General features: G+C 37.5%; 1 long non-coding RNA gene across 2 annotated transcripts in view; it reads left to right on the top strand.

Annotated features, from left to right (window-relative positions):
* Positions 1-26,729, top strand: part of LOC127961169 (uncharacterized) — a 117,102-nt gene that overhangs the window by 38,908 nt on the left and 51,465 nt on the right. Inside the window, exons 2-3 of one of the 2 annotated variants that reach the window (XR_008154386.1) lie at positions 13,362-13,451; positions 24,719-24,983. This is a non-coding gene — a long non-coding RNA (uncharacterized LOC127961169). Of the gene's footprint in view, positions 1-13,361; positions 13,452-24,718; positions 24,984-26,729 lie in introns of those variants that run through there. The other variant, XR_008154387.1, reaches the window with a different exon arrangement.

The following is a 26,729-nucleotide window of genomic DNA, read 5'->3' as shown; positions in this document are numbered from 1 at the left end:
GTAATTAAACTGAATGTTTTAATTGACTTTCATTAGGCTTTACAAGGCGCCACACTTTTTCTTCAACACACATGCACCTCTAAAACAGTACAAATTATCCCCAGTAAAGCATGGATATAAACATAAACCTCAATTTAACCACTGAATGTATTTGCTCAAGTATGATAAATGTGTAACTGCTATTAAACTGAGCCTGTAAATACTTTTGAAAGCAGAAAACCTATTTAGAGTTGTATTTCAGATTTAAAAAAAAAAAGTTTGTACCTAGTTATTCTTAATGCTTACATAAAATAATACAAATTAGGACTATTGAGGTCTTTCATAATCATTTTTTATATCAAGTACCGAATCTAGACACACTGATTTCTCAAAGTAAATACTTCAGTAATTCCTTAATTATCTGCAAGTTCTCTTTCATATCCACTGCTCTCCCAGGATGCCTTTTCTCCAAGCTGCTATATTTCCTGCAGAACACCTTTGTTCCCCTCTTTACCATGAGATGGCGCTAATGTAGTCTTTTGTGCTTCTGTCATGCCCATTGTTACCATGAATATAGATGTGATTCCTTCATTTGGTACATTGCTTAGTGTGCTTTTTTTTTTTCTCTCGCATAATTATCAGCTCATTCACTCTTAAGAGAAAGTTTTATTGTGGTGTCATGTATCTTAAGCTGTTAATGGTTCATAGATATCTGAAACACATGAAGATTTAGATATAACAGAAGACAAACTTCAGAATTAATCTCACTGAACAATTTGTTTGGGCAAAATGTGATTGCACGGTTCAAAAGACAAAGTTGACTGTGAAAGAAGCGAGTGATAGAAGCCGGGAGGAGCAGGTCAGAGGTCATTGTGTCTCCTGTGCACATCTCTCGCTTTCATTCACAGGGTTTAAGTGGTTGTATTATCCTCTAAGCCCTTGCTCCCGTGTTCTTCCTTTCTCTCCCATTGCCCTTTAAAGAGTAACCAGAGCCAGCCAGAGGACAGCGGGCATGCGGAGACGAACACTCTGGCCCAAAAAGTGAAAGAGAGAGAAAGAGGAGAGAAAGACACTGAATGGAAGGAGAGGCCAGCAGCAAATGGGGCTGTTTTAGAAAGTGGGGTAGTTAGCAGATAAAAACTGTCTCCAGACTGTAAAAAGATCCTTCCTCCTCTTCATCACTCCCCCTTCTGTTGCCCTCCCTCTTTTTCTACAAAAGAAGCACCAGTTTATCTCTGTGCCCTTAATTGGGGCCGGAGACAGAGAGCTACTCAAGGCCGTTTAGACCCCAGACGCCTTTCTACTGTTCATTCATCCCTCCTCTCTTTCTTTCTGTCTATCTCTCTGACCCTCATGATTTTGAGCCCTCACTTTCTTTTCTGTCGCTCTCCCCTGACTCCACGCCCTCGATCTTTCTGCTGTCTTCTATCTGTCCCTCAGTTTTCTTTTTGTGTGGCTCTATCGGATTCTCGCTGGTGACATAGCTCTTACTTTTCCCTCACATTAGTGAAAGGTGCACACACACATACACGTATCAGAACGATTAGAGATAGAGTGTGTGTGTGTGTGTGTGTGTGTGTGTGTGTGTGTGTGTGAGATACTCTTTGCTGAACATGGGAAACTGAGGTGCGACTCTGTAGGTTCACTGAAAGGTGGATGCATTCAAAACCCGACCACAGAAAGAGAGACCCAAGAGAAGTGATACCAAAAGCATCAATGCCAAAAAAAAACCTCTGTAACCTCTGTATTTCCCTGTGTAACAATGCTGTGTGTTTAAAGAGAATGTTTCTTGGTAATATTTTACTTAAATTCTTATGGATTATAAAGTGTTATTAAAGGGTATAATGCATTAATAATTATTCATAATGTATGTTGTAATACATTATATCTTTTCATAAATAATTTTAACCAAATTTAAAATACTGTACATACTGTACCACCGGTTTCACAGTCAAGGCTTAAGCTAGTCCGAGACTAAAACGCATTTTTGTGCTGTCTCAACTGAAAATATCATGCTCTGACATATATTAAAATGCCAATGTCATTGTTCTGTGTCAAGATGCCCACATGTAGTGTTTTCTTCTAAGGCATTCTTGTAAAAGTTGTTTAAATATCTTAATTTAACTAAGGCCTAGTCCTGGTTAAAGCTAAGTCCAGTTTGTGAAACCGGGCCATAGTGTAACAATTGATAAGTGTTATAATGTTACAATTATTCATACGATTGTACAATGCTTTATAAAATTAATAAGGCATAATTAAAGAATTAAAACTACTTTTATAATGCACTATACATTAGGGATGCACCAAATGTTCGGCAACCGAAATTATAAGAATAAGTAGCCTAAAATTAAATTAAAAAAATTAAATGTATGCATTTAGCAGACGCTTTTATCCAAAGCGACTTACAGTGCATTCAGGCTATCAATTTTTACATATCATATGTTCCCAGGGAATCGAACCCCCAACCTTGCGCTTGCTTGCTTGCTAGCGCAGTGCTCTACCAGTTGAGCTACAGGAACACGAAAAAAGCCTAAAAAGGCCGAATACATTTTGCCGAACAATGACGTTTTTAATGACGCAATCAAATAACCCGCGTAGAGTGAGAGGCGCGCGCTTTATGCAGCAAACTTGTCAGCAGTGTGGAAGCACTTTAAAAGGTGTCAGATAAAAAGGGAAAAATGGCCGTTTGCACACATTGTTCTGGATTTAGGGAAAGCCGCTAGGTGATGGAGACGGTCAGGTGATGCGCAGCGCAGGAGATGAAAACAGCGCAGAGAGTAACGGGCTCGTACTACAGATGAGCCGCGCACAGTCTCGCTGTCTGACATGTTCGATGAGATCCACCAAGAGAATAACCCATTTACAGTTAGATGGGCAGTGTTGTGCCTGAACGCGTCCATTGAATGATAGTTCATGAACTCGTTCATATTTTGGGCGAACGTGAACTGAACGTGCTGTATTACTACCTGATGAACGTTACTGTCAACTCGTTTATACTGGTGTCTGTGAACGGCACGCTCTCTCAGGTTAACTTCGTTCAATAGGGTGCCAGATTTCAATAGAGCCTTCCAGGCGAAAACCCGGCTAAAACACACCGTAAACGGGTCTTAATATGTTGCGAAAAAACACCCAATCTGGCAACACCAGCCACCAGTGTCGCACCGCCGTCCGCCGCATGCGTGACGCGTCATCAAAAAAAAAAAAAAAAAGGCGACAGCAGCATGTAGCAAGAAGGCGTATGATCATTTAAAAGAATTTTATGATGTTTATGACAAGGTCGGTGAGAATGGGGGACAAAGCATTAAAGCAACAAGGGGGAAGTGCTGTCCCCTCAATGCTAATGTAAACCCTGTTTGGATAAGGATTCAAAATTGGATATGAAGATGAAATCTGACGCATAGCTTTATTGTTAAAACTGATAAAATAATTGCTGTCTGTGATTCTATATGGGCTGTGGCAATTATTGTGAAAAATAATAGCTTGCAGCAACATATGGAAAAAAAAAAGAACTACTGTATGAACTTAATTTTGTAGTTTGAACTAGGGATGTCAAATTTCGATTATTTCCATGATCGATCGTCGTTTAAATTAACGATCAATTAATCGATTAATCGTTAACCATAATACTGCAAAATGCCTCTATTGCAGGCACGCAGTCAGCGGTATGACAGGATGTGCAAAAGCCACACACACACAAAAAACGCTTTCTCACTTGAATTAAAGAGGTTTTAGTCTGAATAAAATGCTAGTAGCAGGATTATAAAATGAATAGATGCGATTATGATCATTTGATAAAATGAAGAGAGCGCGCCATACTTTTGAGGTCATTTTACTTTGTTGACAGTTTCCAATCCCGCACGGAGAACGCGCCTCTTTAAATGGTTTTGTGGTGCTCGTTGTTGTATTTTAAAGCACAATTGCAATGTTTTCAACTGACATTATTGTATAAAATTATCCGAAATGTGGAGCGCGTGTGACTGCGCTGCACATTAAGTGAACTACATCGGCGCTGCTGCACCAAAACACAGTTGCTCACATTAATTTGATCCTGCTGGATTCTGTCCTAGAAAATGTCAGATTTTTAAAAATCCGGCATACAGCGCATTAGATCGTGACAGTGCATGCGTGCAGACGAGGATGAGCGAGCGCGGCTTTGGCTAGATTTATTTGGAGGTTATTGCTCATGTCTCATTCGGCACAAATCGAAATGTTTCCATATTCGCAATGTATTTGAATGTTAAACTATTATTTATAATGTAAACTAGGCTTGTACTTAACACGCATTCGCATATAGACGGAAAAGATGATCCTCTTCATATGAGCAAAAACGTCCTTGGAACAGCAGAGAGGACCGGTATACTACGGTCTATTTAAACTGACCAGTGTAACCTTTTAATGTTTAGTTGACATTTTATTTTGATAATGAACAGACTGCGATGTAAGTTTGAATCGCTAGAATATACGTGTGCAGCAGGCTCCGGGGCGATCGAAACAGCTGAGACATTAAAAAATATATATATTTTCCGCAAAAGTGTTTACTTTCATTTGTGCACACTCCCAATAAAAACAGAAGATTTGTGCTCTTGTAAAATAAAGCAAACAAAAAGAATGCGTTGTCATCCTTTTTTTTTTTTTTTTGTGAACTTATGGTGCGCCCACACTTCTGTTTTAAATCCGTTAATCTTAATTAGCCTATTTAAGTCGGATATATTTCGCATAGCCTATTTAAAAAAAAAAAAAGGTTTATTTTACTATCTTTCGCTTTTAATAACTGTTTTCGCATCTCTTACTGTGGTAAACATGGGAAGGGAAATTAAAGATTTCAAGAATTAAGAATTCGTTCGATTTATTAATTTGTTCCCTTATTTCACTTAAATCATGGGTTATTTAGGGAACAAAATTAATGAAACATGGACAATTGCCACATTAATAATTCGTAGGAATGAATTAACAAGTTGTAGGAATGAATAGACTACCTGTCCTGTCACTGTGTCCCGCAGCCCTGCAAAGCGCACAATATAAAACAGTTATCTGATGAAATGATTAGTAACTACATTTCTATTGCATTTAATGTTGAAGAACTTTTATGTTGTTTCTATTTTAATGTACTTTAAAGTTTAAATCACATTAAAAGCTTAATTTGTACATTGTGAATGAATGATGATGCTTTTATATATCGTCACCGTCACTCACAGCCGCTCGCACGTGTTGAGTGCGCATGAGCCGCACGCAGCCCAACATTGAATCGGTTAACCGACCATCGATAGCCTTAATCGATTGCATCTCTTATCGACAATTAATCGATCATCGATTAATCGTTGACATCCCTAGTTTGAACTATGAACTGAACTAGTTCATTTTAAAATTTGTGAATTGAACTTTGAACTAGTTCATGTAGAAAGTGAACTTTCCCAACACTGTAGATGGGTATCTCTCAGAAGTCCCCATCCCCAGGAGCAATAACCTTCTCGAATTTTGGAGGTCCAATCAAAGGCCGCTTTCCCGACCTGGCGCAGATGGCACGCATGTAGGCTCCTTGTATGGGAAATTAATTTAAGATTTTATTTATATTTTGGATTATGGTAACACTTTATAAGTAGTTTCTATTTTTAACATTAACAATGAAAAGCCCTTATTAAAAGCATTTATTAATCTTAATGTTAACATTTACTAATACAGTATTAAAATAAAGTATCACATTTGTAATTTCTGAATTAAAAAGTATGAAAAGTAGTAGGCCTATTTTGTTAAAATTGTTAAAGGGGGGGTGAAATGCTCGTTTTCACTCAATATCCTGTTAATCTTGAGTACCTATAGAGTAGTACTGCATCCTTCATAACTCCAAAAAGTCTTTAGTTTTATTATATTCATAAGAGAAAGATAGTCTGTACCGATTTTTCCCGAAAAAACACAACCGTCTGGAGGCGTGGCGTGTGGGCGGAGCTACAGAATCACGAGCGCCAGTAGGCTTTTGCGTTGAGAGCGTTTGGAAGCTGTGACATTATCGTGAGGGAAAAACCATCATCCAAAACAAACCATGGCTTACAGTCAGATTCAGCCATTTATTTATGATCCAGAATCAGATCCCGAGGCTGAAACTGAACGAGAGCAGCAGCAGCAGCAACGACTCGCTCCGAGCGGGGCTCGAACCCGGGTCTCCGGCATGGGAGGGGACGCACTAACAAGGAGGCAGAGATACTTGAAGCAGTTTTACTCACCGCCTGCGGTTCCGACACACGATCGTGACCCTTTTTCGTTGGGACTGCATCATCCTTAAGAAATAAACGATACGCAAATCCGTCGTCAAACTGGGCCTTGTTTGTAAAACAAGCATCTTCGAAATGCAGGGAACAAACAAAAACACTTGCACAACTCCGTTGATGCGCTGTAAAAATAAACTCCATCCACTGGTCCCTTAATGCTGTTTTTTTTTTTTTTTTTTTTTGGTAATCTGTGCAGGGTTGTCTTGCCCTGGCAACCAAAAACACACTTCTTTTGTGACTTTTCGCGATGCTCTCGCTCTGATCAGTGAATCGCTCTGATCAGTGAAATGTCTGTGCTCAGCCTCGCTTTACGGGAGCGCGCGCTCTTCCGGCAGACGTGCCCTTAGGACCCATATAAGGAAATTCCGCTCCATCTAACGTCACACAGAGCCATACTCGAAAAAAACTTTCCCAAACTTGTGACAAACCGGAAGGAGTATTTTGGGAACTTTCGACCAAGAATTTCATTTCGGTGCATCCCTACTATACATAAAGGCATTGAGTGTTACCATAAATTTTCTTTAGCAATTTGTTGAGGTCTTTAGTTGCCTTAGCATAGTTACATATGTACTTTCACACACACACACACACACACAAACACACACACACTACTATTCGGAGGTTTGGGTCAGTATGATTTTTTCCCTTTTTGAAAGAAATTTATACATATAGAATGGGAGTTAAAATAAATAAAAAAATGTAAAGACAGTTATAAAAGATTTCTTTTTTTATTTTGAACTTTCTTTATCAAAAATACATTTTGCACAAATATTAAGCAGCACAAGTGCTTTGACAATTTATATTAAAAAAAAATTACTTGAGCACCAAATCAGCATATTAAAATGGTTTCTGTTAGGGTTGTGACGGTGAGGAAAGTTTTCCTCCGGTTAATCGACGTGTGACAACACCGGTAATACCGGTGTCACTGTGAGGGTGGGGACATTCCATCTTTATTCATCGCACCCCTGGCACTTTTAATTAGCTTGTAAAAACAGCGTGCGTATTTTACTTTCACTTTCAAATAGCGGCAATTCGGCATAAAGCAATTACTAGTTTTTAATTCTTTTGAATTCCCCCTCTTCTCGCTTTCCTTCGCTTTTAAATACCTTGTAAAAGCACCACATTTTACTTTAACTTTAGAATTAGTGGCAATTTGGCATCAATTGTTTGAATGCAACAACAAAATACAATGTCAAACTCACTTTAGCCTATATATAAAACATATAACTTTTATTAACAAAGCAAATAAAAATACAACATGCTATAGGGCAGAACTAAATTATTTTTTATTACTATAAAAAAATCAAAACAACTGTGGGGGTGTTTAACACCGCTATCACTCTGCACTAGCCTTGTCCAAAAGCCCACACTTGCAGTCTTTGCACTTGACTACTTCTATGACGTATTTCCTGTATTTAGCCCAAGTGTTCAAGTGAGGATAAAGACCAAACTTTTCATTACCTGATGGGACACACTTATAGTATTGTAAAAATGCTAGTGTTTACATAGCTTTATTTTAAAATTGCATTTTAGAATCAACTTCTAAATTAGTAGTCCCTATAACATGACCAATTTAATTTGTGCTGCTTCTAATAAAGTGATAAAAAGCAGTTCTGAATGTTGTACAGAATAAATATACTAATCTATGCAGCAACAAAACGTGTAGAACTTTGTTTTACAAACAAATTATATGTACTATCTAATTATTATTAATATTTAACTTACATTGGAAAGGTTTCCGTGACCTCTTGCAATCTTGGCAAAAAAGCAGTATTTGAGATTTAGTATGCATTAAGGGCACTGTGCTTTGGTGTTTTTTAAGATCTGGTCAGTCTTGCACACTTCCTGTCGTGCGCACGTGCTCTCAAATGGCCAAGACCACAAGTGTGGCTATTTGGATAAGGCAACTGTCTATTGCGGCAAGCCTAGTTTCTGTAGGATCATGTGACACTCAAGACGAGAAATGACTGCTGAAAATAGCTTTGCCATCACAATAATTAATGGCATTTTAAAATAAAATAAAAATATTTTTAATTATAATAATACTGTAATTCACAAAATTTGTTACAAACATTTTGATCAAATCAAAGAATTGCAGCCTTAGTAATCAGGGACTTCTCAAAATATTAAATAACAATAAAATGAAAATTAATCTCGCTCTCTTTCTCTCTCTCTCTCTCTCTCTCTCTCCCTATATATTTATAGCGTGTGTGTGTGTGTGTGTGTGTGTGTAATATTTATTATTTACCCTTAATTAGGTGCTTGACATTCCTCATAACTCTGCATAATTCATGCCCCATGTTACTTTTTGTTTGTCATCTTTTTGACAGTTTGTCTAGGCTGATGCTCAATGATCTGACAAATACAGAAGAAAGCATTCTGGTAAACCATGGCCTAGTGGTTTTAAATAGAAAATAAATCGTTACCAGTATATTAAATTAGCTGTTTATGATCATTTTTTTTTCTGTTGAAATGTGATTTAAAAAAAATCCCCCTTTCATTTGTAACAGCCTTGTGAAGTCTTAATTCAGCATGTGGAATCACCTGACCCCATCTTCTTTCCCCACCTCAAGCCCCATCTCTAGTTTGCTGTCCAGAGACCTGATTTGAGTACGTTTTGGAGCGAATCCCAGACGAAAATAGTCTTTTTTGAAAAGGAGGACCAGAGACAAAAAGGAGATGAAGAGAGGAATGTCAAACCGTCCTTTCTTTCCCCTCTCTTTCTTTGGGATGAGGCCAGAGGATGCGTTGACTGAATAGCACGACTGTCCGATAAGGTTGCATGCGGGAAATCTGTTACCCCCTCAGGTACTCATGATGGGCTGCACGGTTGGATAGAAACATGTGTGCGAACATGACTGAATAGTGAGAAAGTCCGAGAGAGAGAGAGAGAGAGAGAGAGAGAGAAGATGGTAGTGCTAATTTAAGAAAAAAACAAAGGTCAGATAATAATCTCTCATCCCTTCATTTAAATGGATAACCTCTCCATGAACTCACCTACGTCTCTGAGACTGGCTCTGAGCTTGACCTCTTGAATGGTCTGGGAACCGAACAGATCCCATTCCGTAATCCAAACGTTCCTCGTGATTTTTCTTGGTCCTCTAATAGAGAGAGAGAGAGAGAGAGAGAGAGAGAGAGAGAGAGAGAGACAGATTCTTAACAAAAGGCCCGTCACCTTCGGGAATCCTCGTATTTCCCTCCAGCCCCTGAGTGGAGCTTTTCAAAATAGCACTTTGGAGCCTGTTGTGGTTGACATGTCGCAACAACATGAAAATGAATGTTCTTTGTCCTTCATCTACCTCTGGGAGCACTCGACAAGATGTTTTTACACTCATGTTTCTAATTTCTCCCTCTTGTAGATTCAATTCAAAAATAAATCAAGGCAGTTGAACTCGGTCCTGTCTAGGTTGAAAGCTCATTACAAGTCTTTTTGGGAACCGTGTTATCCCACCTGAGTTCTTACACTGAGGCCACAGTTATTCTAGAAAGTGTAATTAGCTGTCCATCTGTAGCTCTGAGCGGTTGCCAAACCCTTGGGTCCTACAGGGGACCTGCTGTTTCAACTGACCAATTAAACATCTGGATTCATCCTTTCATTCTGTCCATTAACCCAGACCTAACTGCTGATTTAATTTGACAGGTATTGGCAAGTGAAATCACTGTTCGTTTTACAGGTTTTCATGCGTCTGTAACCTATGTAACAAAAAAACACTTTAGATTGTGTCAATATTTTGTCATTTTCGTTCATTTTAATCAACAAAAACTATTTATTGTCTGTTTTTGTATGTTTTAATGGAAAATCATATTCACAGTGCGATTATACATTCTGAAGTTAAAAGTATAACAACTATAATATATTGTATTATTGCATATGTTAAAGTATATGAATATTTTGAAAGCTTTTGTATATTTTTTCACTTTCAATTAAGTTTTAGTAATTTTGTTATGCTAAATTATGTAGCTTTTCTTTTTTTTACTTCATTTTTAGGTTTAATAATTTAATTTTCTACTTATTTTGGTATTTGGTAACGCAAACTTGTTATTAGAGGGTATAATCCATACTAATTATCCATAATGTGTCACATTATATATTGTTGTTAATAATTATTACCAATTTTAAAATTGATAAGTGTTATGTATATTTTGATGCAATTATTGATGAGATTGTACAATACATTACAATGTGGATTAAGACTATTAATAATAAATTAATGCATTAAAATCAAGCCTATTTTTATAATGCATTTTACATAAAGGCTTTAAGTAAAGTGTTATCAAGTTTTTTTTAATCAAATATAGTATGAATGTTTAATTTTGTTTCAGCCTCTTAATTAACTAGAAATAACTTCTAATAGTTTATTTATCAATAACAACCAATGCATTTGCAATGCATCATTTTGTGCAGATGCAAGTTGTAATATTACATGTATGCTGTGTATATATTCCTTTGGAAAAGCTAGGATTTTAGCGGTGTTCATTCTCTTCAACCTCAGCTCACACAGCTTGAGCAGATCATTCTTTTTAGATTTTTCTCCATCAAAAAACATTGTAAGTGCATTGTTAATAGCTTGCAGTGTTATTGTAAGTTCAATGTGCATGTCTCATATTGTCTTCTGTTGTTGATGACATGAAGAAACACTTAATTATTTTTTTCTGTTATTTTTGTTGTTGAGATTAACACTGATTGACTCAAATTATCGCAGCATTTTCATTCACATGAAAATGTTGCAAGAAGACATAAACAAATTTTTGAGTTTGACAAGTTTAATAACAACATATCACATCACTGAGAAAACTGTCCATAAACTCTTTATTCAGTTTCCATTGTGCTAAATTCTTTTTCCCTCTATTTTCCAATCTTTCCACCTTTTGAATGCCTTAATGATCCTTCAAAGCGGCATTTTTGTGTTTCAGAGTGAGTGGAGTGAGAAATGAGAGGAAAAAGCGAGAGAAATGGATTGTGACAGAGGCAGTAAGGGTAATAGTATTGACCCTGAACTCGGCAGGGTGGTGCTGCCCTCCTAACTGGACTCACTTCCTCTCTTCTCCTCTTCCCCACTGCGAGGTCAACCAGTCGTCCATCAGATCGCTGGCTAATCCCTTCAGAATGATAGAGTCAGACATGTCTCTGAGACAGGAAGTGTAAAAGGCAAATGATGAATGAAAGAAAGATCACACCCTAAGATGAAGTAGTGTGAGGATTTCATGAGATGTTTGTTGATTGAATGTGCTGGAAATGAAACGGCTTACCCTGTTAGGTTAAATTATTTATGCACTGTGTGGCACAGCATATAGAAGAGGGGCCCATGATACATTTATTTATTTTTTTGATGAATAGAAGTTTTTAAAAGAACAGCATTTTTTTTATATACATTGTTATTTTTTTATAACAACGTAGAAGTCTTTACTACATTTGATCAGTTTAATGGATCCGTGAATAAAAGTATTGATATCTTTAACACTTTAATGTATGTGTATAAATTATGGTTTAATAGTTTAACTTTTTATTGTTTTTTGTTTGTTTTTTTAGAAATAATAATAATTAGAGAAAAAAAAATTATACATTTAGGTGCACCTTTACTTTTATTAAGGTGATTTTGTATATCACTGATCGTTGAAGACCCCTAATATGTAGAACACCTTCTTGCCATAGATACAGATAGTGAAAATCAAAATGCCATAGATCACAGAAAAAACTGAGAAAGAGCTACCTAAAGTGAAGTGACATTCAGCCAAGTATGGTGACCCATACTCAGAATTTTTTGCTCTGCATTTAACCCATCCGAAATGCACACACACAGAGCAGTGAACACACACACACACACTGTGAGCACACACCCGGAGCAGTGGGCAGCCATTTATGCTGCGGCGCCCGGGGAGCAGTTGGGGGTTCGATGCCTTGCTCAAGGGCACCTAAGAGCCTGGCCATCCCAGATCCATCCATTGATTTTCCAATTGGAGCTTTGGGACTGTGCAAACAATTCCACTGGAGCTGTAGAGCAGATATGCAGACTTCGCTCTTCGAAGCTCAGGGTTGAAACCGAGGCCAGTCTGTTATTATGGTTAAACTGCTACGCTCAAGTTGAGTCGCAGTACAATAGCAGGGCATGGCTCCAACCATGGAGGATCAGAGGAGAAGCCCTGCTATACTACATTTATGGCAGCATTCGTTAAAAAGTTTAAGATTTCGAGAGAGGCAAATAAATGAGGCATGGAAAACATATAAATGGCACATTTTCCTGCCTGAGATAAAAGAACTCAGACAAAACTATTTTATGAAGAAACCAGGGAAAAGAAAAAATGCACATTAAAAATTTGGAGCCTTTTTTGACCTTTTCTTTGCTGTAGTGGTGCCGTATCGATTTAAGTCAACACAAAAAGCCCTACTCTTTTGAGTGCTTGATTGGATAGTTTGTCATCTTTTACTCACCTTAATGTCAGTCCAATCCTTAATGAGTGTTATTTGGGGCACAAGGGATTGAAAAATGTGTTAGTGTTTTTTGTCCATGCAATGAAAGTTGTTTTGGATCTCATTGAATTTCATTGTATGGTCAAAAACAGTTCAAACATTCTTCAGAATATTGTCCTTCATGCTCACAAGAAAGGAAGTCCTATAGGTTTGGAACTACATGATGGTGAGTAAACATGACCAGAATTTTAGTTTAAGTGAAGTACTCCTCTCAACTGTTAGTCACGTTAGTTAGTCACACTGATTACTGTGGTTTGAGCCGTGAGAACATTCCTCGCACTGTGAAACACATTTGCTCAAATTAAGAAAGTTTGCAGTGAAAACACTTGACAGAACACCCTCCCCCAAACACCTTCTATCATCCAAGCTCAGGAGCCCCTCGTATGGAGGACCCGGTCCCTCTGTCTTGATCCATCAACAGCCGGTGGGCATAAAGGTGGTTCTCTCCAAACGACCCCCCGGAGGCACTAAAATGTTTACTCAGCCACCATTTTGAAAAAGGGATAAAATAACAAAAACGCAGAGACTGAAAGGGCTAAGAGAGAGACTGAGTGGGTGAGTGAGTGACTGAAGGAAGGAAGGAGTGTATGAGTAGTTGAGATGGCATGCCAAGTAATTTTATGCATCGCCATTTCCTTGTGTTTTTGCAGAAAACAGTGTGAATGTTACCCACATGTCATGGTGTCAGTGGAGGGACAGACTGGAGTTTTGTATGGCTGCAAGAATACTGATGAGCTATGGTAAGAGCTTCATTGATACTATTGTTTTCTAGATATCTTTTTTAAAGAGCAAAAATGAATAAAATTAAATAACATCCTTTATGCATAATAATAATACATTTTCACAGAATGTTATTTACCTTATGAAAGATGATTTTATGTAGAAAACTAAGTCATACCAAAAAAAAATTTAGCTAGGTTTTCACCAACAGGGTCACATTTATCTTTGTCTTGCTTTGAACTACAAAAAAAAAAAAAAAAAATTGACGTTGATAATATAAACGACACTGATTTATAAAAAAATTAATTGCTTGCATGGATGAATTGTGAAAAATAAGGTCAATAATAAGCATTTATAAAATACAACTATGGGTAAATTGTCAATTTCTGTCAGGGCCACTATCGTCAAAGATGATTGACAGTTAGCATACAGTTTGGATTGGCAAGAACCCCCCCCCCCCCCCCCCCCAAAAAAAAACACACACACAAATACCCCAGGGTAAACAGAACCACCATATGGTTTTATGTAAACATTTTAGAATTAGTCTGATTCAAAGGAGCTGAATTTATTAGGGAATTTTATGGAGGGTAATTAGCTATTGAGCAATGCAAAGACAGCTGATAATTATGAGTGATCGTATATATGAATTCTTAGATGGGTGTCTTATTCCTATAGGTAGATGGGGATCAGCTGAGAGTCAGCTGATGTGAGATTGACGTGACTCTTTTTTTTTTTATCAGTTCCAACCAGGCGTTTAGATGTTATAAATGCTGTCAATAGGTTGACATTTTTTCTGTGTCTGTCTTAACACACAAAAGCTCATATGCATATGTAAGACAGCTACAAAATCGAATGAGATCATGCTGTGACAAACCCCTCCTGCTGATTTCTTGTAAACGTGGTCTTGGAATTGTCTGCAAGCCATACATGTGCCCTTTTTACCTCTGGCTGAGCGCTATAGAGTAGACACGTTTCCTTTGAAAAAAAAAGTTGGGTCTTGATCAAAGAAAACATTTCTTTTTTCTGTTGTGCCAAACGTAAATTTGATAGAAGTCACGGAAAGTGAAATATGTAAGGCTGAGGGCTAGAAATTTTCTTCCTGAGCCTAAAAATTGCCTGACTTTCTGAGCCCTGTGTACGCTGACACTTGTGGTTAGGATTGTGGCTTTTACACAGGGTAAATAGATGAAGTGAAGCCAAAATGGTTTCATCAGTAGGAAAATGAAAGTTATTAGAATAGGCACGTCTCCTTGGAGAATCAAATTGCAGCACTGTTGCATTCTGTCTTGGCTTATATTGAGGCTCTAAATTTGGTTGTTGCTCAGAGAATAAGGTTAAAAACAATAGATCACAAAATGCCATGATCCAAGTTGGTGGCAGTGTAACTCATGACACATGAGCCTTCGAAGTGCATTTCTGCTTTAGCAATCAAATATTACTCCAGCTGATGCACTATTTATTTATTTATTTATATAAAATATATATATTTTTTACTTTTAAATCTTTTATACTTTTATCTAAAGCAACTTCAAAGTAGATTCAAGCTCCACATTGTATCAGTCCATTTGTTCCCTGGAAATCAATCCATGACTGCCGAGTTGCTAGCGCCATGCTGTACGTACAGGAATTTTATATTTATCACTTTATTTCCCTGTGAGATTTGAATGCTGAAGAGTCTGGAGTGCTTTACAAATCCAAATTTTGAAGGCGTCAGTTTTCCACTTGCTGCCTCTGGACACAGTATTTAAATGCCTAGGGTGTAGTAATGATCTCTTGGAGTGTTTGTGGGATTTTAACACAACACGTGGCATGGTTGTGGAATCTGTGGGGAATCAGAACATGCATGCATGTTCACATTCCACTGAGGTCATTGGTCAGCATTGCTGGCACCTTGTATACAGATTTTATATGTGTCTGCAGGTCCTTTGGAAAACAGTTTGGGCGGCCTTTAGAAGTTATACAGCGTCCTTATTTCCAGTGTTCCCAAGCTGTTAAGACACAGCAGATGTAGAAAGTCGGGCTGTATTGGTATTAGCCCACCACCTCTTCCAACCACAATCATTAGCCACTAACGTGCCACTAGTGTTTGAAACCAGGTTAGAAATGGGTGGGTATAGTCTCCACAGATGGGTGTTGATGGGTTTGCTGAGAAAATATTGTAAAACGGAAACTGCCTGTTCATTATGGGTGGGGTTCATGTGATACTTGTCATGGTAGTCTGGTTGGGAATCTGGCCCTTGGTCTGTTTTCCCTTCACATAAAGGTGCTAGTGTGTTAAAACTGGGGTCAGGGCTCACAATGTGGTGCTGATGTATGAAGTCGGACAACTTACAACTCGCTGTGATGCCCAGCTGGAAAGTGTAATTGATTTGACTGTCAGAATGAGACATTGGTGCTGTAGAACCTGACCCACAGAAATAGAATACACTAGTTATTTACTTCTCTATAGATTATATTCCTTTGGCAGCATATCCAGGTTATTTTGGCATCCTGGAAAAGAGCTGATTTTAGAGTAGCAGTCATTCAAATTAAGATGAAAATGACAGGGCGATTGCTTTGTCAATCTGTTTACAGTACATACGCTTGGTGGAACAGGACAAACATAGAATTTGCCCTGTATATGTCTATAAATTGGCATTGTATTCAGGCATATCACGAAACCTAAACTTACCAACTGCTGATTCAGCCTTTTAAAGCAGAGCCAAAGTGATAAATATGCAAAATCAAGTGATCGATATACATTAAAATTAGTGCTGGTAATTATTATTAATCGCACATCAAATTTGGCTAATTTAAAGTCATTGTGTAAAACATTAAACAGACATTACAAAAATAAAAATTATTACATATACCCTTTTGGACCATGAGGGTCAGTGATGACATTTTTGGGTGGGTTAACTATACCTTTAATTATTTATTTATTATTAATATGGAAATATTAAATTATTTCTTTAAATGAAACTCAATGTGTAATGAAATGTTGTTTTCCCCACGTACTGTACATTATTGTTTCTCGCGTTTGAATCATCAGACAAATTCTTTAAATATGAAAATGTACTAACAGTCTACGAGTCAGCATTATTTGTCAGAACATTTGCATTGTAAGCTACTCTCCCAGGAAACATTCTTCGTCATCAATAAAAAGTGTGTCAATATTTGGTTTGAACTTCGTTTCACTTGCACCTTCTTTCACCCCTTTCCTGTAAACTGACTTCATATCCATCCTGTAAGGTACTACTACACATAACTCATTATCAAAACCTCACCTCAGTCTGTTTCTGATTATCAATCCAAGATCATATCTTTTGAACTTTATAATGAATTACATATGTGTACAAAAAAAGCTGATTTCAGGACGAACAGCTGGGCTATCTGGGATCTTAATTAAACTAGAAAGATTGACATAAAGTTCAACAATCTAACATTTGCTGTGTATTTCTTGTTTGCCATTGTGTTTCCAAATGGACAAATAAGCAAGGAAAGAGGGTCACATAACAGCAGAGGAATGTGACGTTCATTATTGAGCACTGTGCTAAATATTAACACATACATAAAGAGGAAACAGATTTAGAGTGTTTTCTTCTTCTTCTTCTTCTTCTTCTTTAAAAAAAAAAAAAAGGCCTATGTGAGCTGGATTTACAGCTCAGAATGTAGGCTGAGGCTTCGCCTTTGGATGACCTAGCTGGCTTTTGTCATCGTCCATGATAGTTATGGATTCCCCAGACCTGAGATCTGGCCCAATGCATCAAAAGTCTGCTAGAGCAGCTCTCCTGAATTTACAGAGAGCTTATTGGGATAGACCTGGTGTTTCCATCCTAATCCAGGCATGGGCCAGGCTTTACACATCACAAATGAAGATGAAGGACAATCTAAGTCCCTGTGTGTGTTTGTGCTTGTGTGTGTTCAGATCCCACGCTACATGATGAACTGAACAACTGGGACATTCGGTGAAACACAAATGAAAGCTACAGGGCACAAACTATTGGATGAATCTCAAAATAAATGTTTATGACCTGACAACCATTTGCAGATCAGACATCAGTAAAAAATGGTTCCCCCACCAGAAGTCTTAAGAACTCAAGAAGAAGAACTTAACTATTTATAATTGTATGAATTATTTTATAAACTATATCATTATATCACAACATACTAGACACCCCATTCTATTTTTCACGTTCTATTCAGAGATGTCAGTATTTTTCCCAACTAATGGATGCACTATTTGTAATATTATCTGTACAGTTGATACAGGGCTTAAAACAGTAAGAATGGCCCAGTGACCTCTGGGACAGTGTGAGAGATTTTCGGGCCAGAAAACGGAACGGACACTTGCACTTTCAGGCCAGTGCTGCCACTCGCAACTGAAATGTTTTCATTCATTTATCTTTTACATTAATCTTTACTGCCTTTCTAAACATATTTTAGTTTTTCTGTGCTATATTAAACATTTCGTTAATTTGTATTCAAGATAATGGTATCTAGCAGGTACTAGAAGGTTTTGTCGCATTTGCAGAAATGATTTGTGTTAGTCACTGAACGTAAGAATGTGTTGAAAGCTACAAATTAGTCAGTATATTTTTTTTTATTGTATGCCATTGTTTTCCAGTTAAAGTGTTATGATCCTTAACCTGTGCACCTGTCTTGTTCAAGGACTTTTATGTTAAAAAAATTTCTGTTCCATTTCCTGTGTTTGCTTCCTGTGCTTATGCTGCCTTCACTTGCTATAAATGTAAATACGAGTTTCGTTATCGGAAATTAGACATGAACGCCTCTCAAATTGTTTTTACAACTGGGAAATTCTGAAATAATTTTGATATCAGAGTTTCTGAGTTAGGCGTGTCATAAACTTTGAACATGGTGAAGGGTACTATAGTATTGGTTTTATAGGCTATATATGAATTATCATTTGAAGCATGTTGAATATTTTATAAGCAGTGAAATAAGCATGTATTTGAAAGAAATTACAGAATTGTCAGCAAACTAAATATGTACCGTGGTGAATGTTTATATGGTCGTCAGCCAATGGGATGCTACATTTAATTATTTCCGACAACAAAGCACTTGAATACAACAAGCTCGTAATCACTACTTCACAAGTGAGAAATAGGATATTTCCAATAACATTTGAAGGCAGCATTAGTTCCAGTTCCTTGTGTTTTCCTCATTGTTTGTCTACATGGTTTCCCCCTTGTTGGATGTCATGGTGATTGATTAGTTCCAACCCCTTGTTACCTTGTTACCCTATGTATATATAACCTGTGTTTCAGTTATTGTCAGTCAGTCATTGTCTCCTGTAGAGTCTCATGTTCTTTGTTTCATGCTCTTGCTCTCTGGTTTCCTCTTTTCCTGCATTTTCTTTATGCCATCAATAAGTATTTGTCTACATTTGGATCCTCCTAATCTCGCACTTGTAGTCAATGTTACATAAAGGGGTCATGACATTTTGTTTTTATTATTATTATCAGTATTTTAGTATGTTCCTTGAGGTTCACTTATAACTTTTTTTTATATATACTTTACATGTATATGTTTATAAATCTATGCAGTCACATTATAGCTGTATAGTTCCAGGCGTGTTGCAAATTTTCTTGTAAAGAAAAATATTTGAATGATCAAAAATGTAAAATATATAAACATAAATAACATGATATAAAAGTGCATTACTAAAACTAATATTTTTAAGTGCACTTTTGAGTTAACAAGAATTTCCAAGTTTTCCTGTTGTATATAATATAATAATTTTAGAGATTGACTGATATAGATTTTTTTTCTTGCTAGAACCGATACCGATCATCTGCATGTTTATATGACCCATTTCTCTTTTTGACTTAACTTTTTTTTATTACACTGTCAATACTGCAATTTCACTCACTCCTTGAAAACAGAACAGCATCTTGTTTCTACATGAGTAAATGAAGTGGTCTACAACTGAAAAGAATAAAAATAAATAGTGCCCTTTGCTACCTTAGTGTTTCCTCTACTCCCAGTTGAGTTCCCCTAATTTGATTGGATTAGTGGTCTTCAGATTTTTGATGTTCAGTAACACCAGTTGGTTTCATTGTTTGTGTCACACTGTTTGTCCAGATTTAGCAAAGCGAAGCGGTGAGCGGACATCATGTTTTTGTATCCATAGACTATGATCATGTAATTGGTTTGGTTTGGAATGATTCGATTTCTTTGTTAGAGTAATTTCATTCCATGTTGTGGCTTCAGGGGTTTATTAGTCAGTGCTCAGTCACTGTGTTGGTTATGTGTCACAGGAGTTGGTCATACACATTCATACTGTCAACAGAGCTTGAGATTTACTAGTAGTACCATAACGGATTGTCATAAAAGTTGTTTGTTAATCACAGCTGCATCAGAGCTGTGGGAATGAACATGAACCCTGAGTGACATCCAGTGAAATTCATGAGGATTTGATTCCGAATCATTCAAATGCTTCTGCTTACTGGCATAGGAGAAAGAGAGAGTGTAGAGAGTGCTAACCTTCATGTGAACTCTGAGAAGGATGAGTAGAATCGCAGATATGTCCTTGGCTCTGCTTCTCACATCTCCATGTGTGTTGCATTTGTAGGGTTATGTTTGTTGAAAGAACCTCTCCTTTGTTCGTGCTGTTGAACAGCTCTGCAACTTGAAATGTTGATGGTTTCTCTCACAACTCTTCTAAGCTGCGTGTGACAGGAAAATGTATTCAAGTATTAGCGACTTCATTAAAAATATCTCCTCTTTATATTTTTATAATACTCTATTGACCCTACACCTGATTGCTCTCTGCGTTTGAGTACCTCTGCCATGATAACCTGTGTTGAGTTACTAGAAAAGTCGATCATAGCCATATTAACGATCTCCACTTCTGTCATTCTGTCACTAAAAATGACAATTTTTTGTAACATCTGAAAACATCCTAGCCAGCATCAGATTGAGATTTGGTCAATCTGACCTCCACTGCAGGGGAAACCCCACAGGACCATTCTGTCACTGCTGGGAAGGGGATTTCTAATGAGTACCAGTTCAGTGATGTGCTATGGATAGAGTTAAAAACATGAGAAAAGAAACTGCGTCAGAGAAAGGACACTCGGGTAGTTTCCCGTTTTTACGCAGCTCATCTGCACTGCACATTGCCAATGCACTTAGAAAATTTTTATTTTGGAGCTTGCCTGCTATAGAAATGGGTTTGGATGAAGGCCATGTGCTACTGATAAACATAGAACTCTTTCTGAAGAAATATATATTTTATTGCTGAACATAGATGCGTATAATCTGGGATTATATTTCCCTTTTAATCAGAAACTGATTGGTGTTGGATAATAATCAGTCAGATATAAGTTGTAGATTATGGAGATGGATCGATTAGTTCATGGTGAGTGGCAAAGTAAAAAAAATTCCAAAATAAAAGTATCATTGTTTTTTATTTTAAAGGGATAGTTCACCCAAAAAAAGAAAATTCTGTCATTAATTATTCGCCCACTGTCGTTCCAAACCTTTAATACTTTTGTTCATCTTCGAAACACAAATTAAGATATTTTTGATGCATTGCAAGAGGTCTCTGACCCTCCCATAGATAGCAAGGATCCTTACATGATCAAGGCTCAGAAACCTAGCAAGAAGATTGCAAAAAAAAAAAAACTTTGTTTAAAGGGGGGGTGAAATGCTCGTTTTCACTCAATATCCTGTTAATCTTGAGTACCTATAGAGTAGTACTGCATCCTTCATAACTCCAAAAAGTCTTTAGTTTAATTATATTCATAAGAGAAAGATAGTCTGTACCGATTTTTCCCGGAAAAACACGAGCGCCTAGAGGCGTGACGTGTGGGCGGAGCTAAAGAATCACGAGCGCCAGTAGGCTTTTGTGTTGAGCGAGTCTGGAAGCTGTGACACAGATCCAGAGGCTGAAATTTAACAAGAGCAGCATCAGCAAAGGCTTCTCTATGTGGTATGTACTGAAACTGTATATATTTGCTTAGCGGTTTTGGAAAATGACTAAGTTCCACTTTGTCGTCTTTTTTTTTTTTTTTTAAGCTGTACATGTGGAAAGTGCAGTTTGATAACAACATCGCATGTTGTTTACTTGATGTGGTTACGCGCTGATAGCTAAGTGAACAACACAGAGATATTTGAAGCAGTTTTACTCGTGCAGTTTGATGACAACATCGCATGTTGTTTACTTGATGTGCTTACACGCCGATAGCTAAGTTAATAACACAGAGATATTTGAAGCAGTTTTACTCACCGCCTGCGGTTCCAACACACGATCGTGACCCTTTTCCGTTGGGATTGCATTATCCTTAAGAAATAAACGATGTGCAAATCCAGCGTCAACCTGGGCCTTGTTTGTAAAACAAGCATCTTCGAAATGCAGGGGAACAAACACAAACACTTGCACAACTCCGTTGATGCTCTGTAAAAATAAACTCCATCCACTGGTCCCTTAATGCTGTTTCTCTTTTGGTAATCTGTGCAGGGTTGTCTTGCCCTGGCAACCAAAAACACACTCCTTTTGTGACATTTCGCGACGCTCTCGCTGTGATGAGTGAAGTCTGTGCACAGCCTCTCTCTGCTCTGCTATACGGGAGCGTGCGCTCTTCCGGCAGACGCGCCCTTAGCACCCATATAAGGAAATTCCGCTCCATGTAACGTCACACAGAGCCATACTCGAAAAAAACTTTCCGAAACTTGTGACAAACCGGAAGGAGTATTTTTGGAACAGAAATACTCCTTCAAACGTACAACTTAATTTTTGAAACTTTGTCCATGTTTAGCATGGGAATCCAACTCTTTAACAGTGTAAAAAACTCAGTATGCATGAAATAGCATTTCACCCCCCCTTTAACTGTAATTTTACAAAGCTACAAAAATACTTTTTTTTTTTTTTGCAAAGAAAACCAAAATAACTACTTTATTTAACAGCTCGTCTCCTCCAGTTCACCCTATAGCACCATTTTGGGGAGCATCACATACGTAAACAACATGTTGTTCTGTGTCAGCAGCACCATACACAGATACGCGTTTTACGCCCTATGTGCTTTGATCTGAATGTAAACAACGTATCCGTGTACATACGTTGCATATGGTTACATATGTGATACTCTCTGAAATGGTGCTATTGTTGAATATAGACTAATTGTTGAATAAATTATTTTAGTTTTCTTTGCACACAAAAAGTATTCTTGTAAGTATTTTTGTTATTAAGCGTGATTATCTCAAAATGTGACAATTAAAATTTCACAATTAAAAAACATCCTCATAATTTCAGCAATTTTTGTTGAAATTATGATTTCAGTCACCCATTCGCTCAGTGACAAATCATGAATGAATGGGCATAATTCTGCCCGTGCTTGCTGGAGAATTAGCCAATCATGAGTTAGCTGGGGTAATTGTACATCCGCTGAACCTCAGCAGCTTCGGAAGGCAACATGCAGAGATAACTGAGACTTTGTCAGATTCTATTATCGATAAACCCACATCACCCAAGCACCACTGCGCAAGAGATCTGCTCTCCTTCTCAGGCCAGTTAAAAAATTTTAGTTTGTTGTTTCAAACATGACCATGACTACAAGGTCAAAACAGTGGCCGCGATTCTGCGAGGTCATTGTGGGCTGTTCTTGTTGTGTATTTGGAGGGTGAAGAGGAGAAAAGTATCACTTAATGAACTTGAACTCCAGCAACCCTTGACCTTCGCAGAGGAGGCTGGACAAACAGCTGGGGTCAGGGATGTGCCGGTCGCAACCCTGCTGTTTTCTCTATCAGCAGGGAAGAGTGGAACAGGGGTCATCATGTCAGAGGTCACAGTTCATCGGAGAGGGAAGAGTAACACATGTAAGCCGACATTAACACTCGGGGATATTAACTCACACATGCAGAAACTGACACTCACATAGGAGAGAGAGTTGGAAAGCCAAAGAAGGAACCAGAAGGAACGAGTCTATAGACCTGCATCTGGATACCAGATGGCAGTTGAGTCATGCCTGGGTTACCAGAGGTTGGGAGCTGTCTGTAATGGAGGATAAGGGGGGCGAAAACACACACACATGATTTTTCTCTTTCATATATTAGCTCTCATTCTCCTGCTTTCCTTTTTCCCTCTTCCTCTCTTTAGCTCGCTCTCTCTCACACACGATCTCTGAATACATAAGAATGGTGTTCTCTCAGGAGAGCAAGCCCCTGTGGAGAGGCAGATTGCTCCCAGGCGCAGCTGACCTGGGGCTAAACCCAACACCTGACTTACTGTGCTGCTGACGAAGAGTTCAGCCCGAGGGTGACGCATACCACACTCCTCCATACAAAAAAATAAAGAGCGAGAGACGCTTTAACATGCAAAACCTTCACTCAAAAAACTATATGCTATTCACTTAAAAATGGCTCCACTTGACTGTATAAGTGGATTCGGCCATTTGAAAAGTGAATTCAAAATTATATTTTTATGGTTGTTTTCGGGTAATGAAGGAAACCATTTATACTTTTCCAATGTCATATTTTTGGCCATTTGCTTTTATTATGACAGGACTGTTCCAGCTGAGACTCCACTACACTGTATAAGCAGATCTTTTCAGCCATGCTTTCTATATTGAAATGTTCACAGTAAATTCTAATTAACTTTTATTTAAGTAATGAAGGGAAAGTGGGGGAAAAAGTGCTTTGTGTTTTGTGGGGGTGTGAGTATTGCTTTTGTTATGACATGACCGTTCATGAAAAAGAAAGCAGTAGAAGTGGAGCAGGAATGGGATCAGCGAAGCTATTTTTAGAATTCTATATGCAGTCTTTATGTAGACTATAGCTCTGATGCACATACTTATTTTGTAGTATGTTATTTAGCCCTTTTCTCCATAGTGTGATGCAACATACTCATTACAGGTTCAGTCTTCCTGAAATAACCTGGCGTCAGTTCTTTTGTCAAATCACAATAGCAATGCACTTTAAAACATGATTTTTCAAAATTAATGAAAACAAAGTTTATTGGTGTCTTTTCTAAAAAAATAAATTAAAAAAAACTAACAAAAAAACTTTTATTCCACGCGTTACTTATTTGTAAGTACTTGTAATTAATATTTTGAGTATTTTATTTATTATTTTGTAATTTTTGTTTCACAGTAAAATGTGCCACTTTTTGTTTGTGTGGCTCAGTATTTACAAATGAATATAACCTCAATATAACCAGTCATTTCTTGACAGTTCTATACAGTTCTGTATTTGCTCTGGCTTGTACTGTGGTGTTCTCCACACTCCGCTTAGCGTAACTTATTTACCTGTATTTTGTCATAACACTGATGTTATCTTTTACTGTCAATAGGTACATACTGAACCCAGTGAAGAAGGTCAGAACCTGACAGAAAAGAAGATCAGATCAGAAGTCGGTGGACAAAAAGGTTGTGACCTCTTTTGATGTTCAGCAGCATGCAGGAATATTTTGTCTGGTTTCTTTTGGCATGCCCTGCATTGTTCAATACAAAGGTCAGATAACCGACATCATCTCAGTGTGTGATCTGACATGAAACTGTGTTATGAGGGAATAGTCCTAGGAGATAAAGAAATAAAGCATGAGAGCTTGCACACAACTCATGCCTCGGCTTTCACAAGAAACTAAATGTCTTCCAGTTCCAGGGAGTTCAGGGTAGCTCTCTGTTTTAAAAAAGAAAAAAGGACAGGATTAGAAGTTTTGAGCAGTAATGTATCTCTAACTAACTTCAAACTAACCATCAACCACTACCCTGCTGTTATGAGAAAAGTACATAAATTAAGCATTGGCTTTGATAAAATAAGAGACAGAAAAATCTTTGTGCCCATTTGGTTCAAAGCATGGAAAGAAAGAGAGACCGCAGATAAAATGATTCAACATCACCAATAACTTATTGATGGTAAAACGGCTTCAAAGTAACAACATTACTTTGGTTTTTTAGTCATATTTTATATTTATTGAAAAAATGTGGAATGCTAACCATGTACATCTTGGCTTATGTCAAGCAGTCAGCCTCTAAAAGTTGTTTGGTAACTTCTGGTGATGATGACAATCTAATCACCCACTTATTTTTAATTTATTTCAGTTCAGAGAACAGTGTTACTATTCTGAATTCTGGACTATTACATTTCATAGCTGGATCACAGGTTTCTTTTCTTTTTCTTTTTTTTTCTGAGAGGTGACTTGGATCTGTTCTGAATGTTCTGCCCATACAATTAAAGTGCAGAAAGGGTCAAATGAACAGTGCTTTTCAGATTTAGCAGCTGCAATGTCCCTGAAGAATAAGAGGAAAACAAAATATCTGTGTCCTTCAAAGAAGTAGTAATTAAATGGTGGAGAATTTTGTAGCGTTACTATGCACTGAACCAGCTCCTGCTGAACTGGCATGTTTGCATTTGTCAGTTCCTCAGGTCCAGGTATCAGTCATGAGCGGTACTATGCCAAAATCAATACCTGGTCCTTCTCCTCATCCACTGATTCATATTCCATATGGCTCAACTGTCTGAGACATAAGAAATGAATGTTCATTAGAAAAAGAAAATTTGTGCTGTTTTTTTTTTTTTTTTTTTTTTGAACATTAGTGCATACACACTGTATATTCAGCTTTAATCTAGAATAAAGTGAGAGGTCTTTATAACAGCATTACAGCCAGAGAATAAAAGAAAATGAATAAAATTTCACTTCACTCAGGGTTTGTTGCAGGAGAGACACTCATTAAAACAGAACGAAAGCTTCTAGTAAATGTGCAGTAAGATTCACATGGGGCAAATATCTGAATAAAAATGTGCTATTCTTTCCCAAAGTTGTCTTTTATAGCATCAGTGTATAAACGTTGCGTGTCTGGAGCTTGTGTTTCTCAGTAACTAATGCTGTTTAATATAGCCTCTAAATGTGCGCAATATGTTCCTTGGTCTTTTACTACGCTGTTCAGTTTTATTTACTTGTTTTTAATTTTTATTCATCTCACCCAGGTGCTTGTAAATTTGCTTGTTGACAGAAAACTCCGAGCATAAACTGGTGAGCGGCCTTTTGAACTTCGGAGGCCTTTGAAAGCTCCAGATTGGCTGATAAAGTAGGGGTTTATTTCAGATTGCTCCGAATCACACCATTTTTTACACACCGATTCATGACAACAATTTCTGGAAAATTTCTGTTTAGTAAGCGATCTCTTCTCCGAAAAAAAGAAAAAAATCTTTACCTTTAAAAAAGGCCTTAACACCTGCAACAACTTGCATGATTAGATAAGTTGAAAGGAAAGACTCAAATCTGTGCCTTGCAAAAGTTCTTGCAGAAATATCCATATTTTATTATCATTGCTCACTCTGTTTCTCATCTGTTTTTCTTG

This window comes from Carassius gibelio, chromosome B7 (assembly GCF_023724105.1).
Source record: "Carassius gibelio isolate Cgi1373 ecotype wild population from Czech Republic chromosome B7, carGib1.2-hapl.c, whole genome shotgun sequence".
In the NCBI taxonomy this organism is placed as follows: Eukaryota; Metazoa; Chordata; class Actinopteri; order Cypriniformes; family Cyprinidae; genus Carassius; species Carassius gibelio.
This window is presented reverse-complemented; position numbering and strand designations above follow the sequence as displayed.